Genomic DNA, 15,744 nt, shown 5'->3' with positions numbered 1-15,744 from the left:
ATTAACAAACATTTGCATACTGAAATCCCCACTAAAGGGGTGCTTAGGGCCATTTAATGAATATGCGATCCACACAGAAGCACAACCAGGATCCCAGACATCCAATCCTCTGGAAATGAAGTAGAAATGTTTCTAAGAGTGTTTATATGTGAAGTAAGTACAAGTTGTGCTATTAGGTCTGGAGAACCTAGAGGTTTTCAGATTGTGGCCTTAGTCAGGCAAACTAGGGGAAGAGGAAAAATACCAAACACCAAAAACCAACCCAAATATATAAAACAAAAACTGATAACAAAATATTCCTGGAAAATAAAGAAAACAATAGTTTGCCCCAACCTTCACCCCAAGGCAACTCAACTCCTTTGTGCCTTAAGGACCCCAACACAAAAGGCCGAAATGGTGTTTCTAAACCCCTATTTTTCTCTCCCCTGCCTTCCTTCTTAGAGTCGCTCTGAAGAATCCCTGCCAAGTTAGAAAGATCTTTCTTGACTTGCATACAATTACTCTGTTGAACTGGGCAGAGATTGTCCTTGAACTTGTAAGAAAAAAAGGTCATTGCTGCTCAGGCTGTCAACCACAAAAAGGATATAACCAAATCAAAAGCAGTTGTTTCTGGCTTACAGACTTTCTAAAAGATGGATTAGCTCCTAGCACTCCCTCGTTTCTTGATTACCCTTACTCCCTACTCTTATTAAACGTGTCTGCCACTAAAATGATATCTATGCCTAGCACGGGCTATGGGTTTCCCTTCCTGACAAGACTACATAGGACTGGATATGACTTCTTGTTTCCTAGAGAGTGCGATCTCTCTCTCTCTCTCTTTCTCTTTCTCTCTCTCTCTCCCCCCCTCCTCTCCCATTACTTTTTCAAAATTTCTTGATCAAACTCATTATTCTGCCACAAAGTCTTTGGCCTACTTTGTAAACCTCTTTTAGGCTCTTTGTTCACCTTCTTTTGAGTGACAGCTAACTAGTGTCAAAGGTAAATACAGCTGGGCACTTAAGTGGTAAGAGAAGACTTTAATTGGTGATATACTATTGCAGTTGGGACAGGAGCACAAGTTGAACATGATGACTGGCTATTTTAAAGGGCAAATGGAGGAAAAGAGAGGAAGTGTTACAGGACAGGGGGAGGGGCAGCCCAGACCCTGCAAACCTGCCTGCTCTAAATAGGTTCTGCCATCTGCCGCATCAACACAAAACAAATGAGACTAGTGGGAAGGAACTTTAGTACAATTTGGAAACAATACAGGAAAGGCAAAAAATATAGTTTCTAAATCAAGCACCCAAAGTTACCCTTCCGCTTGTGGGTAAAAGACATCCAAATGGGATAGGTCCAGAGCAAGGCCCCAAAGCCTGCCACAAGTCTAAAGCATCTGTGGGGATCCACAGAAAAGGATCAGAAACAACCAGACAAGTCTGGAGGGAAAAAAGCAAAATCAAAATCAAGACAAAAATCGCCATTGTCGCCTCCCCAAGGGTCTCTCACCCACATCTGTGTCAACCAGTTCACGACCAAAAGGCAAGCGCAGTTTCTTCATGTGTCTGTCTGCTCCATGTGCCTCCTTCAGGTCTCTTTCTGGCTCTCCATTCGGCTGGCTTCTTCCCTTTTTCAGTCTCCTCTGTAGCTTCTTCTCTCTCTGCTCAGCTCCACCCTCCTTTAGGGTGGAGCAGGGAACCTGGAACCTCCCCCTTTCCTGGGGACCACCCTGTTACAGAAGGAGAGTGGGGTTTCTGGAGAACCTGGGAAATGAAAGCCTATAGAAAGCTGCTGGTCTATGTAAAACCCATTGTGTTTGCTAACTGGCAATTATCAAAGTCAGACTTCTACCCTCCATAGAGACTGGGAGACAGGTGCCCCATCTTTAGGTGTTGGCAGAAACAAATTCTTTTAGTAAGCTTGCATGTTTCAGGCAGATCCTGTAAGGGGGATAAGGCCATTTCATGGACATGACCTTGAACTGCTAGAAACTATGTTTATATTTAGTTCAATCTTTATAGGTCAAGGTTGGGGGCCTAGAGGAAATGAGTGTTCAGAGAATCCTGGCTAGAGTTTGGTCAAGGAGGGAAGTCTTTTTACCAATAGGTCAAGGAAAATCAAGAACAAATGGGAAAATGTTCATTCTGAACTCAACAGAAAGTTTTGAGACAAGGAGAAAAACATTACAGGGAAAGGAAAGAATAATTTTAAGAACACTTTCAGTCACCCCCAAACTAGATATATTTAGCCTGTGTGATATGTTGCTAAAATCCAAGGAAAAAACCTACTTCATATCTGGTCTCCTAGAATAAACAAAAATCAATACTGTGAGTTGGATTTCAGTTTAAATATCTCATACATTATTAACTAGCTCCCAATGAAGCATAGAAATTAAGGTGAAGATTGACTTTTTAAAGATATTGCCCCCTTTGAAATAAAGTAACTCTTTCAAATACCTAATTTATCATTTAAATATACTTAGGTTCAATCCATTTAAATTTATTATTTATATTTTATAAATATATAATGTCCCCTTTTAATTTTATGTCTTTTTCTATTTGAAGTTGGGAATTTGACTTATTTTACTTAATGTTATGATCTGCTGTGGTTTATGACTTGTGACACAGTGACCCCTATTTTCCCTTATGTTGTTCATGACAACCCCATCTATCATGGCCCAGAAGGCAAAAAGGAGGATATGTGTGAGTATAGGCTTAAATCTTAATGTATTCTTTATTGAAAGTGCAAAGACAAAGGGCTAGTAAGTGTACAATGCAGTTGTTTGCAGGAAATGAGGTCTTTAAAATTTAGATACAATTTACAGATAATGACTAAAACAGATCTCAAATATATCAGTTTTTACAAATGCATGTGCCCAAATAACTCACACCCCTATCAAGATAATCAAGATATGGTATATTTTTATTTACCAGAAAATTCCTTTACACCCTTTCCTAGTCAATCCCTACCACTTCTAGAAGTAACCATTGTTCTGCTTTCACCATAAATTTGGTTTATTTCTGCTCCCTGGAATTATACCATATGTATTCTTTTGTGTCCGACTTCTTTCACTGTGCAGAAAGTTTTTGAGGTTTATGTATATTGTTGTATATATTAGTAACTTGTTATAGTCTTTTTTTATTATTCTTTCCCTCCTTCCTTCTTTTTTTATAAGAAAAAAGCCAAAAAGAAGTTTTAAAAATAACATGTAAACCTACTGTCCATATGTGTCAGTTTTTATGACTGACTAGTATTCCATCATATGAATTTACCAGTTTGTTTATTCTACTGATGAAGTGGGTTAACCAGTTGTGAGCTATTATGAATGAAGCTTCTCTGAACATTATTGTACATAGCTCTTTGTAGAGGCATGTTTTCATTTCCTTTGGATAAAGACTAGAATTGAAAGTGGTGAGTCATGGGATAAATATATATTTAGATTTTTAAATAACTTTCAACAGGTTTTCAAAGTGTTTATACCGTTTTACATTCCCACCAGCAATGATAAAAGCTCTTTCCACTATATACTTATTAACATTGAATATTTTCAATATTTTAAATTTTAACCATGCCTGGTGAGTTTGCCAAGATATCTTGTTATGGTTTTAATTTGCATTTTCCCAACAAATTCTGCTCTTGCGCACCTTTTGATGTACTTACTGAGCATTCATATACCTTCTTTCATCTGTTCAAGTTTTTTGCTCATTTGAAAAATTGTGGGTTTTTTTTTTTGTCTTTTTATTATTGCATTGTGGGGATTCTTTATATATTCTGGCTAAAAGTCCCTGATCAGATTTATGTGTTGGGAATATTTTCTCCTGGTGGTTGGTGTATATATTCATTTTCCTAATGGTATCTTTTCAGGAGTAGAAGTTTTTAACATTTGAAGACCCAATTTATCATTTCCCTTTGTGGCTAACTTGGGTGTGTCCTCTCTAAAAAGAGAAAACTGCTTAGCCACAGTTGTGAAGATATTCTTCTATATTTCCTTTAAAAGTTTAGCATTCAATTCAGATATATCCTGAATTAATTTTTGCACATGGTTTGAAAGAGAAATTAGGGGTTCCTCCCACCTCTGCAATGTGGATGCCTATTTGTTTCAGCATTATGTATTGAAAATATTTTCCTTTTGCATTGATTTGCTTTAATGTTCTTGTGGAGAATCATTTGACGACAGTATATCCGGTGTAGCTTTACATCTGGACCTATTAAACTGATTCTCTATTCTTTTACTATCACTGTACTATCTTGATTTCTGTAGTTTTATGTTAGGTCTTGAAGCCAGGTAGCATAATTCCTTTCATTTTCTTCTTTCAAGATTGTTTTGGCTATCTAGGTAATTTTCATTTCTGTATAACTTTTAGACTCAGATTTCAATATCTGCAAAGAAGCATGAGGATTTAATAGATTTAAAAACAACAATTCACTCTCCTTGGAGCTATTTAAAGACTTATATTATCAAGCTCTTTTTGATTTTAATTCCCAAAGCTGAAGAACTATGGCTAAACTCTAGATTTTGCTCAGATGTGAAATTTAATCCTATCAGCAGTTTTAGGGGACAGTGGTAGGAAGATACTGGAGAGCTGGGAAATATTGGGGGGAAGACTTTAAGAGTATAAAATGAAGCAGTTAGTTGGGGTTGAATTTTTTGGGGGGTAGGGGTGATGTCTTGGGGGATTACACTTCTAAGTCCCTGCTTAATCAAGAGTATGTTAAAGTGACCTAAAGGAATTCTTTGCCAGTAATAGTTAGCGGCTTCACTATACCAGCACAACAATATTACACAGAAAATGGAAAAGTCATGGAAACTATTTTCTTGTCTCAACACTTCTCTCTGACCAGGTCCAAAAGTTAGTATAAAAAGGAGTTGGAAGTTGATTTAAGGACCATAGAAAAGGGATCACTTTTGAATCAAAACTTACAGTTTTATTACCAGCCATGTATTTCCTCTCTTTAAACACACTGTTGCCTTCTTGTCATATTATGTACTTTCAGAATGACGGTTCCATACCCATTACTGTGACTGCTTTTCAAAAGTAAACAAAAGTCTAACAGACAAGTTGAGAACAATGTTTCTCCAACGTCAATCATACCCCTTTATATAATATCAATCTTTGATACTTATAATCACAGTTTTATTCCCTAAAACTAAAGCATAGTTTAATCATTGTTTTTTGTATTGTGTGAAGCAGCCACTTCACTTCTTAGAATTTTATCTGAATGTTTAGTAATAAATCTGAGCAAAGGTAATGCAATTATGGTATGTAGTTTGAGTCAGTCCCATCATGTACTTATATAATTCATCAAAATGTAGGCATGTATTTTAAACAAAAACAGATTTTTTAAAAAACAAATCTTAAACATGAATTGCAGAACAAGGATATCTTTAAGATTAAGATTAAGAAAGCATAACAGCAGAGAGAAAGGGGAAAATAATATATAGTACCATTTCAACAATATAGGTACCCCTTATGATAGTTAAGACCTCCCCAAATACACCTTAGTGAACATATTGCAGTCCAGAGACTACTTAATGTCTGAAGCATTAACATTTAAACCTATTATAAAACATGACCACAGGGCCTCCCCAATGGTGCAGGGGGTTGAGTGCAATGCTGTGAAGATGTCCACAGCCTCTGCAGCACCAGTTCAATTCCAGGCCAGCCAGGGAGATACCCACATGGCACAGCAGACCTCTCTTCTCTCACCCACTGCTCCCCTCAGCAGTAGTCAGTCTGCCTGTTCTGTTCCCCATTCTGTCTGGTGAATCCTCTCCCTCCTGCACCTCTCACCTCTGCACCTCTACCCCAGCTCTTGTATAAATAAATAAATCTTTAAAACATGACTACATTTCTATCTCCTCTTCCCATGTGTATCTTGTGTAATTCCCCACTCACTCATTATTCTTCCTTCTCCTTGGCTTCTGTTGATATTGCTCTTTCAACTATCTACTTTTTCCCTTCCATTTTCATTCCCTAATTTTCTCCCCACAAACTATATCCCCCCCCAACCCCTACTAGACTGCAAATTCTGTGAGGGTAATAACCATGTATGTTTTATTTAATTTATTTTATTTTTTTAAAGATTATTCATGCATACAAGAACCGGCGTACAGGCCAGATGTTCAGGAGGGTGAGAGGATTCACCAGAGACAGAGTGGGGAACAGAACAGGTGGATTTACTGAAATACACTGTTGAGGGAGCAGCGGGCGAGGCAGGAGAGGACTGCTGTGCCATGTGGGTATCTCCCAGCCGGCCGGGATTGAACTTGCACTGCAGAGGCTGCAGACAGCTTCACAGTGCTGTGCTCAACTGCCTGCAGCACAAGGGAGGCCCATCATGTGTATTTTATTAATGACCATGAGCTCAGGCTTTAGCAAGTGTATGACAAATGACAGATTCTTAGTAAACCATTGTTGAGTGAAGAAATGAAGGAAAAAACATCTAACATATATAATTCCCTTTCCATCTTATCTCTTGAAATTTAGATCTTGCCACACAAACATCTGTTTTATCTGGGCTAGTGTCAAGACAGAAACTATTTTACTTAAATATACTCATACTTGAGAGTCTAACATGCCCCTAAATAAAAATGGTGTTTTCTTATTTTGTAATACTGATTTAGAAATGGTAAATAATTCAAGATTGAGGTCATACTTTTGTTTATGTTTAATTTCACAACTTTTTATTAAGTTGATATCTTTTCTCTCCATCAACATCCTTTATACTCTTTTCACCCTGCCTCTTCCCTTCTAGCCTCATGAACCTTGTTTTATTTATTAGTGCTTGGTAACTTTTATACATACTTTCCTTTGTTGAATCATCTGCTATGTCAAAACATTGAGTATTCATTCGTCTTTATCATTCTGACTTGTTTTACTACATATAATTCCCTCAAACTCCTTCCATTCTGCTATAATGGCAATCTTTTTATTTTGTTTTGTTTTGTTATGGCTGAATAGTAGCCCATTGTGTGGCTATACCATATTTTCTTGACTCAATCTTCTATGTTTAACTTTTTGATCAACTTTCAACTGTTTCCCCAGTTTAGATTTCACCAACAATGTGGGAGGGTTCCATTTTCTTCACATGCTTTTTCAGTACTTCTTATTTATTTATTTGTCTGTTTTATTATAACCTTTTTAGTAGTTAGGAAGTATATGTCATTGTGATTTTGATTTGCATTTCCCTAATGACTTTCGATATGGAATATCTTCTCAAGCGCTTATGGACCATTTGTATGCCTTTGGAGGACTATCCAGATCTTTGCCCCACTTCTTAATGGAGTTATTTGTCTTTTTATTGTTAAGTGGCTAGAAAACTTTACATATTCTAAGTCCTAAACCATTTCCTGATTTAAGATTTGCCAATTTTCACTGTCATTCTGTGGGTTGTTGTTTCACTTTCTTGGTGGTATTTTGTGACATACAAAAGTTTTAAATTATGATGAGATTCAATTTGCCTATTTTTCCTTTGGTTGCTTATACTTTGGTATTATATCTAAGAAACCATTGCCTATTCCAAAGTCACAGATTTATGTCATCATTTCCTTGGTATTTTATAGTTTTAATCCTTATGTTTAGATCTTTATTACATTTTGAGTTAATTTTTGTATGTGGTTGGAGGCAGGAGTTCAAATTCATTCTTTTCATGTATATATTCAGATCTATGTATATTAAAAAGACTATTCCTGATGCACCTTTGTCAAGAATCAGTTGAATATATGTGTGAGTTCATTTCCAGAGCCTCAATCTATTTCATTGATCAAAATATCTTTCCTTATGCTAACCCCACAATGTTGCTTTGTAGTAAGTTTTAACATTGGGAAGTGTGAGTCCTTCAACTTTGTTTTTTTTTCCCCTCAGAATTTTTTTCTTTGCATTTCCATGTGAATTCTAGGATCAGTTTGTTCATTTTTGCCAAAGGCAGCTGGATAGGAAGTGCACTGAATTTGTAGAAACACCCTGTAATTTAAGTGAAAAATAATGTAATGGCTAAAATGTAGCTATTTGAGGATAGGATGAAATGACATTGCCCTGTGATAGCAGGGGAACTGATGGGGCTTTCTATCTTCTCTGAATTGAACACAGAAAATTTCTCAATTAGAGAAAGGATAAAGTAGATGCTGAGAAGTTACATGGGTGGACAGAGCTAGATATTTTCTGTTTTTCCCTCTAGATGCTTTTTTTTTTTTTAGATTTATTTATTTATGCATACAAGAGCTTGGGTACATAGATGCTTTCTTCTTTCTCCATATTATTCTGGGCTACAGGAGGCCAACTTTTTGTGGATTGCATTAATCAACTCTCTTGCCCTCTGGATTTTCTTTTTTCTTGAAATAACTTTGCATGATAACATTATATAAGTCTCATCATTGCCTAATGGCACTTGGTTGGATTCAGTCAACAAGAGGTACCAGTAAGAGACTAGAGGACAGAAAGGAGTAGATTAAGCTATACGACAGGCTGTCTCTCTGCTAAGGATTGGCAGTGGTTGTGTTTTTCTTATCAAAATCTAGACTCCTGCCAGGCACTCTCTTACAGCAACAGAAATCTGGTTCTGATAATCAGCCCATCTATTTACCTTTATAGGTCTAAGGGTTCTATTGACTTCCCACTGCTGCTTCACTCTTTCTTAATGTTTCCACTAATCCTGCCTAACCCTTTATACATAATACTCCTCTTTTTTCCTCATTTATCACCTATTTGTGTAATGGGCCATTTACTTCCTGTCCTCCCTGATAGTACAAAATGGAAAGATTTACAAACTATATTGATAAGTCAAAGGATTGAAACACAGAGCAAAACACTATTGAGGTAAATAATATTCTGTTATTCTTATAAGAGAAGGGATGTGTAGAATATACATATATTTAAAAATAGGGAATTAGTAATTAAGTTTATTTATTTATTTTTTTGAAGATTTATTTTTATACAAGAGCTTGGGATACAGGCCAGAGGTGCGGGAGGGTGAGAGGATTCACCAGAGACAGAGTGGGGAGCAGAACAGGCAGACAGACCGAAATACACTGCTGAGGGGAGCAGCGGGAGAGACTGCAGAGGTCTGCCACGCCATGTGGGCATCTCCCTGGCCAGCTGGGAATTGAACCCGCGCTGCAGAGGCTGTGGACAGCTTCACAGCGCTGTGCTCAACCCGCTGCACCACCTGGGAGGCCCCAGTAATTAAGTTTAACTTCAACCGATAATACTCAAAAAGAACAGTGGTTTAAAATTGATTTATTTCTATCTTTAATTTATTTCTCTCTTTAAATTAAATTTATTTCTCTCTTTAAATATCTGGGGGGGTGTAGGCTAAAATGTGGGCTCTGCTGCATGACAAACTCAGGTTTCCTCTAGCTTGCTGGCCCTCCATCCTTAGGCCATGACCTCTCCTCAGGAAGCATCTCCTCTCTAGGCATGGCATGGAAAATGAAAAAGCGCCCACAGCATACACCAAGGAAGTTTCCTGCAAGCTGCCACATAGTCCATTTGTTTAGATGCTCCCTACAGATAAAAGAATAAAAGGAAAAACCCTTTTACATGATGCAAATATACTTAATACTACTAAGCAGCACACTTACAAATGATTGAGATGTCAATTTTGTTACATTTTACTGCAAATTTTTAAAAGTCAAGTTGGCCCCCAAAATGTAAGCTAGTCACCGTGAACTATCTCAGTAAATTCACCAGTCGGACCCAAACTCCCAGGAGAGGGAATTGCGTAAGAGTGAGTGCTATTTGGGCGTTATCTTAGAAGTCCACCTAACACATGGTAAGACTAAAACAAGTCACTTGTTTGGAGACATATCCTGCCCTTTTACCTCAGCTATAAGCTTTGATGATTCTGGATTCGAGTTTATTTAGTCAATAGTACCATATAGTCAATAGTACCAGTCCAAATATCCTTCTTGTTGGTGGAAATTTATTTTCCAGAGTGGAATGGCTATTCATTCTTAGTGCGTTCTTTGTGTTAGATCAACCAGCTGTGGTAACTAGTATTCATCTGCCTGAGATGCTTATCAAAGTCTGTCTGGGCAAACCTTACTTTTAGTGAAGGAATATTTTTTTAAGAGTTAATGGTTTGAACACACATAACAAAGAGAGGTTTGAGGGAGGACTTGGAAACATTGTTTCTAGCACTTTTAAATTTGTCCCAGAGTCAAGAGGATTAAACAATATTCATGAGAAAATCTGAATTTGAATCATATAATGCCTAAGTAAATACTCCTAGAGGGTTAGAAGCTGGGGAGGATTGTGAATACAGTATTATATGGAGCAAAGATACACAAATGAAGGCATAATGGATGGTTTGCAAAAAGAACTTAATTTAATCATAGTGTATAAAGTATAATTTAGCTACAAGAGAGGGAGAGAGTAAACCAAGCATTTAAAACTTAATATACAGCATCTAGCATTCTAGAAGCAAAGGAAAAACAATCTTGTATATATGTTTTTGAATGTATAATGTATGCAAAGAGAGAAACCCCTCTAAACCTTCCTCTTAAATTAGTCAGAACATGAACTTGAGCTTAAGGAACATGCCAGCTGCTCACAGTTTTTCCCCATCTCAACTTCTCTTGTTTAATGTCCTCATTTTCAGAAGTCAAATGACTGATTTTTCTTATGGAAAAGGAAGATTATTGTAGCCCCTTTAATGACTTGGACCATTAACCTGTTAGATGACCCCAAATTTCACTCAGCTCAATGTTCCCAAAATGCCACAAGGAATCTGAAGGGCCATTTTTCTTAGCAAATAAAAGCCCGAAGAGACTGTGTCTTGGCTGCTTGCCTGCCTGGTTAGCCATGGCCAGAAGAGAACACCTGAACTAGAAAGTAGAGGTAATGCCTTTCCCCAAACAAGATGTTGTCAATTTTTCAAGAATGCTCAGCGATTTCTTGCTGAGCAAATAGTCCAGTTTCAAAGCTATTCTTGCCAAAGAACCACTTTGGTGTTTTCAAGCACTGTATAGATTGATTCCTTCTTTTGTCAATGAGGCCCATCCCATTTCAGACCAGTCTTTCACACTGAAAATGGAAATAGACTAATGAAGTGCCTTGATTGGTCCTGATTGTGGGAGCTGTTGATAAGAGCTTATCTCTACAGAACAATCTGCCTATGATAAGGAGCCGGGCTGTATGGTTTGTGCACATGGACATAACAGCAAATTCCCTTCCACCCATCCATCAAGATAGATTGATCCATTAAGATAGATTGATTATATATTTTAGATAATCAATTTCTCCTTTGGCTTAACCTGAAGAATCATTCAACAATTGCTAGACTCCAGGATGTTGTCCAAGCATATCAGCACCATAAAGAGTTTCTTCCTACCTTTAACCAAGGTTCTGTGTATGGTATAAGGAAGCAAAGAGGCATTTAAATCAACATACACGTTTGAATAATTGAACAAATTTTAACATATAACATTTATTATGAAATTTTTGCGTGGCAGGAGTGCCTCCTACATATACCATCAGAAGCATGCTTTGTGTAATAGAAGTGCGTTTAAAAATACTGTGTGCAAAGGATGTCCACTCTCACCACTGCTTTTCAATATAATACTGGAAGTCCTAGCCAGGGCAATGAGACAAGAGAAAGACATCCAAGGAATCCAAAGAGGAAAAGAAGAAGTCAAACTATCACTATTTGCAGACGATATGATATTATACATAGAGAACCCCAAAAACTCCACAGAAAAGCTAATTCAACTCATCAATCAGTTCAGTAAAGTGGCAGGATACAAAATCAACACGCAAAAGTCAGTAGCCTTCCTATACACAAACAATAAATCTGAAGAAGAAGAAATCAAAAAAACCATCCCTTTTGTTATTGAAACAAAAAAAATCAAATATTTGGGAATAAATCTAACAAAAGAGGTAAAGGACCTATACAAAGAAAACTATAAAACACTGTTAAAAGAAATAGAAGAAGACACAAAGAAATGGAGAGACATCCCCTGCTCGTGGATTGGAAGAATAAACATTATTAAAATGGCCATCCTTCCAAAAGCAATATACAGATTCAATGCTATTCCAATCAAAATTTCAATGTCATTCTTCAAAGAAATAGAACAATTATTGATGAAATTCATATGGAATCACAAAAAACCCCGAATAGCCAAAGCTCTCCTGAAAAAAAAAGAAGGGAATGGAGGCATCACACTCCCAGACTTCAAACTCTACTACAAAGCCATAATCATCAAAACTGCATGGTATTGGAACAAGAACAGACATACAGACCAATGGAATCGAATAGAAAATCCAGAAATAAACCCACAGATTTATGGTCAACTAATCTTTGACAAAGGAGCAAAGACTATGCATTGGAGCAAAGAAAGTTTGTTCAATAAATGGTGCTGGGAAAACTGGGTCGCTACATGCAAAAGAATGAAGCTTGACCACTACCTCACACCATACACAAAAATCAACTCAAAATGGATTAAAGAACTAGACATAAGACTTGAAACCATAAAATATATAGAAGGAAATATAGGCGAAACACTACGTGATTTGCACATCAAAGACATCTTTACAGACACATCACCCAAAGCAGTGATAGTGAAGGCAAAGATAAACAGCTGGGACTACATCAAATTAAAGAGCTTCTGCACAGCAAAAGAGACAATAACAAAAACAAAGAGAAACCCCACCAACTGGGAGAACATTTTTGCACCCAACACTAATGATAAAGGACTGATCACAAAAATCTGCAAAGAGCTGATGAGACTCAACAACAACAAAGAAAATAATCCAGTCAAAAAATGGGCAGAAGAGCTAAAAAGAAACTTCTCTGAAGAGGAAATGCAAATGGCCAACAGGCATATGAAAAAATGTTCAACATCACTTGCCATCAGGGAAATGCAAATCAAAACTACCATGAGATACCATCTTACACCAGTGAGAATGGCACATATTAAAAAAACTAGCAACAACAAATGCTGGCGAGGGTGTGGAGAAAAAGGAACTCTTCTGCACTGTTGGTGGGAGTGCAAACTGGTCCAACCACTGTGGAGAGCTGTGTGGAGATTTCTGGACCTACTAAACATAGAGCTTCCATATGATCCAGCAATTCCACTCCTAGGTATTTACCCAAAGGACACAGAAACATCAATTCCAAAGAACACCTGCACCCCTATGTTTATAGCAGCACTATTTACAATAGCTAAGCTTTGGAAACAACCCAAATGCCCAAAAATAGATGACTGGATCAAGAAGATGTGGTACATATACACCATGGAATATTACTCAGCATTCAAAAAAGATAAACACATGCAATTTGCAGCAACATGGATGGCGCTGGAAGGGATCATGCTCAGCGAAATAAGCCAAAAAGAAAAAGAAAAATACCGGATGGTCTCACTCATAGCAGGAATCTAGAAAACTTAAATAAGGGACCAGGAAAATGAATAACTATAAGAAAGTGAAAATCAAAATCAACAAAAAACTATGAACCAGAGACACCTTTAGGGGGGCGGGGGCGGGAGGGGAGAGATTGGGGTCAGAATGGGGGGGCTGCAATTTTATGGGGAATATAACAATAAAATTTATAAAAAAAATAAAAATAAAAATAAAAATACTGTGTGCAAGTTGATTTCTAAAAAAGTTTATCATATTTTGAATGCGGAAAAGATCTTTGTATTTAAAGACATGCTACTTAATCCTTTTGTCAAGAGACGGGCACATGAGTTGTTCATTGTTTAAAAAATGATCCAAGTGTTTAATAGTTTAAAATAACATTCATGATTTCACAGATTCTGTGGTCAGGGGTGAGGAATGTTATCTTGTGCTGTGATTAAGCTCTTTCACGAGGCTGTCATAAAAGGCTCCATAGAACTGTTATCCCCAGGCTTAATTGGAAATGGACCCTTTTTTTTTTTTTTTTTTGACGAAGAGTCTTTACTTTTAAATGACTGTAACAAGTTCTTGAATTCTATCTTCTAGCAATTTTGATTAAGAGAAACTAAAAGCAGATAAAACAATTATACTAGTTATTCATTGTTCTAAGCCTTAGCCATAAAGGACTACGGTAAGGCTTAGTGCTGCTTCACATAGGTTACAAATAACTACTACTTTTTCATAGATAAAGCCCCTGACCTTCAAGAAAGCATTAGGGAAAATAATATTTAATCCCTTTCTTTCTTTAAAAAAAAAAAAACAAAACTTCTTTTTAACTACATCTAAGAAAGAAAAAGTCAGTTTTGATAGATATGTTGCTTGAGTTAATAGCATAGGAAAACAGACAATGCCTATCCATTAAATTTCTAAAAAATATGAGGTAAAAAGATGAAATCTTTGGATAAGCTCTAAGTCTGTACAAAGAAGCTAGATTTGCTGTTCCTCAAAAAGTGAAGGGACCAACTATATAATATATGGAAATAATTTAATGCCTTTACAGAAGAATATAACTCAAGCCTTGCTAGAGCTTCATATTCCAGGATCTAAAATGGCATCTAAAATGCCAATCCATGGAACAGGCACTTCTTTCTTCTCCCCTTATCCATTTATGCGATAGTTTTGATGGATTTCTGGCTTGATATCACAGACAAAGGCCAAAAGGTTATCTAGAACTTCAAACCTGTTTTGCTGGAAGTAGGCTTGGAGGATGGTCGTCTTCTCCTGGGTCTCCTTCTCCACTTCAATGCTGCAACTGCCATGGGATCCCAGAGCCGCAGCTTCCTTGGCCTTGAATTCCTTCTCCCTCTGGAGGCGGTACTGTTCAATTTGGGCCTGAGCTTCTTCTTTGGCCTACTTCAGCCTCCGGTTCTTTCGTTTGCGAGCCTCGGACACCTTCTCGGCGGCCTGCTTCTCCGCCTGCAGGAGCTGCTGGATGCCCTGCGACTGACTGGCCATGGCGGCGGCGGCTGTGAGGCCTAGGAAAGCGGCCTAAATAATTTTTTTTTTTTTTAAGATTTATTTATTTATTTATACAAGCACTGGGCACAGTCAGAGGCACGGAGGGTGAAAGAATTTCACCAGAGGTAGAGCGGGGAGCAGAGCAGGCAGACTGACGAAATACACTGCTGAGGGAAGCAGTGGGCGGCAGGAGAGGTCTGCAGCCAAGTGGGACCCTCGCCCAGCGGCCGGGGATTGAACCGGCACTGCAGAGGCTGCGGACAGCTTCACAGCGCTGCGCTCAACCACCTGCTTTACCAGGGGAGGTTCCCCCTTAATTTTTTAATATAAAGAAAATTGTATAACAATCCAACTTCTTGTCTGGGTTGCTAAGTGTATGTTCATACACTCCTTTTTATTTGTGGTCCTTGAGTACATTTGTATAACAATCCAGCTTCTTGTCTGTGTAGGTAAGTGTATGTTCATACACCCCTTCAGTGTGCCTGCATATATATATATATATATTGATATTGACAAAGAAAATTAATCAAACTAAGATTTGGAAAAGCAATAGAGTCTTATATAAAATAGTGTGGTTGAAATCATCAAAATGAACACTGTGACTCAATTCATATTGACCCAATATGACTCAATTCATATTTGACTCAATTCATATTTGAGACATTTGTATTTCCTTTTGGGGGATTATTGTCCATGTTAAAAAAATAGATTTCTAATTAGTTTTTGTGTCCCTTGGATAAATTTTTAGGAGTGGAATTACTGGATCATATGGTAGATCCATTTTTAGTATTCTGAGGAACCCCCACACAGCATTTTATAGTGGCTGGACAAGTTTGCATTCCCTCAGGAAGTGTAAGCGGGTTCCTTTATCTCCACATCCTCTCCATCATTTGTTGTTTCTGTTTTTTTTTTTTTT

The 15,744-nt window shown here is 37.4% G+C and overlaps 1 pseudogene across 1 annotated transcript; it reads right to left on the bottom strand.

Annotated features, from left to right (window-relative positions):
• Positions 1-14,468: 14,468 nt before the first annotated feature.
• Positions 14,469-15,370, bottom strand: LOC311167268 (V-type proton ATPase subunit G 1-like; annotated as a pseudogene). Its single transcript has one exon. The product of its transcript is annotated as a V-type proton ATPase subunit G 1-like (transcript).
• Between the last annotated feature and the right edge of the window lie 374 nt (positions 15,371-15,744).

This window comes from Talpa europaea (genome assembly GCF_964194135.1).
Source record: "Talpa europaea genome assembly, chromosome: 2".
Lineage (NCBI taxonomy): Eukaryota > Metazoa > Chordata > Mammalia > Eulipotyphla > Talpidae > Talpa > Talpa europaea.
The sequence above is the reverse complement of the archived record's forward strand: the minus strand, read 5'-3'. Positions and strand labels throughout refer to the sequence as shown.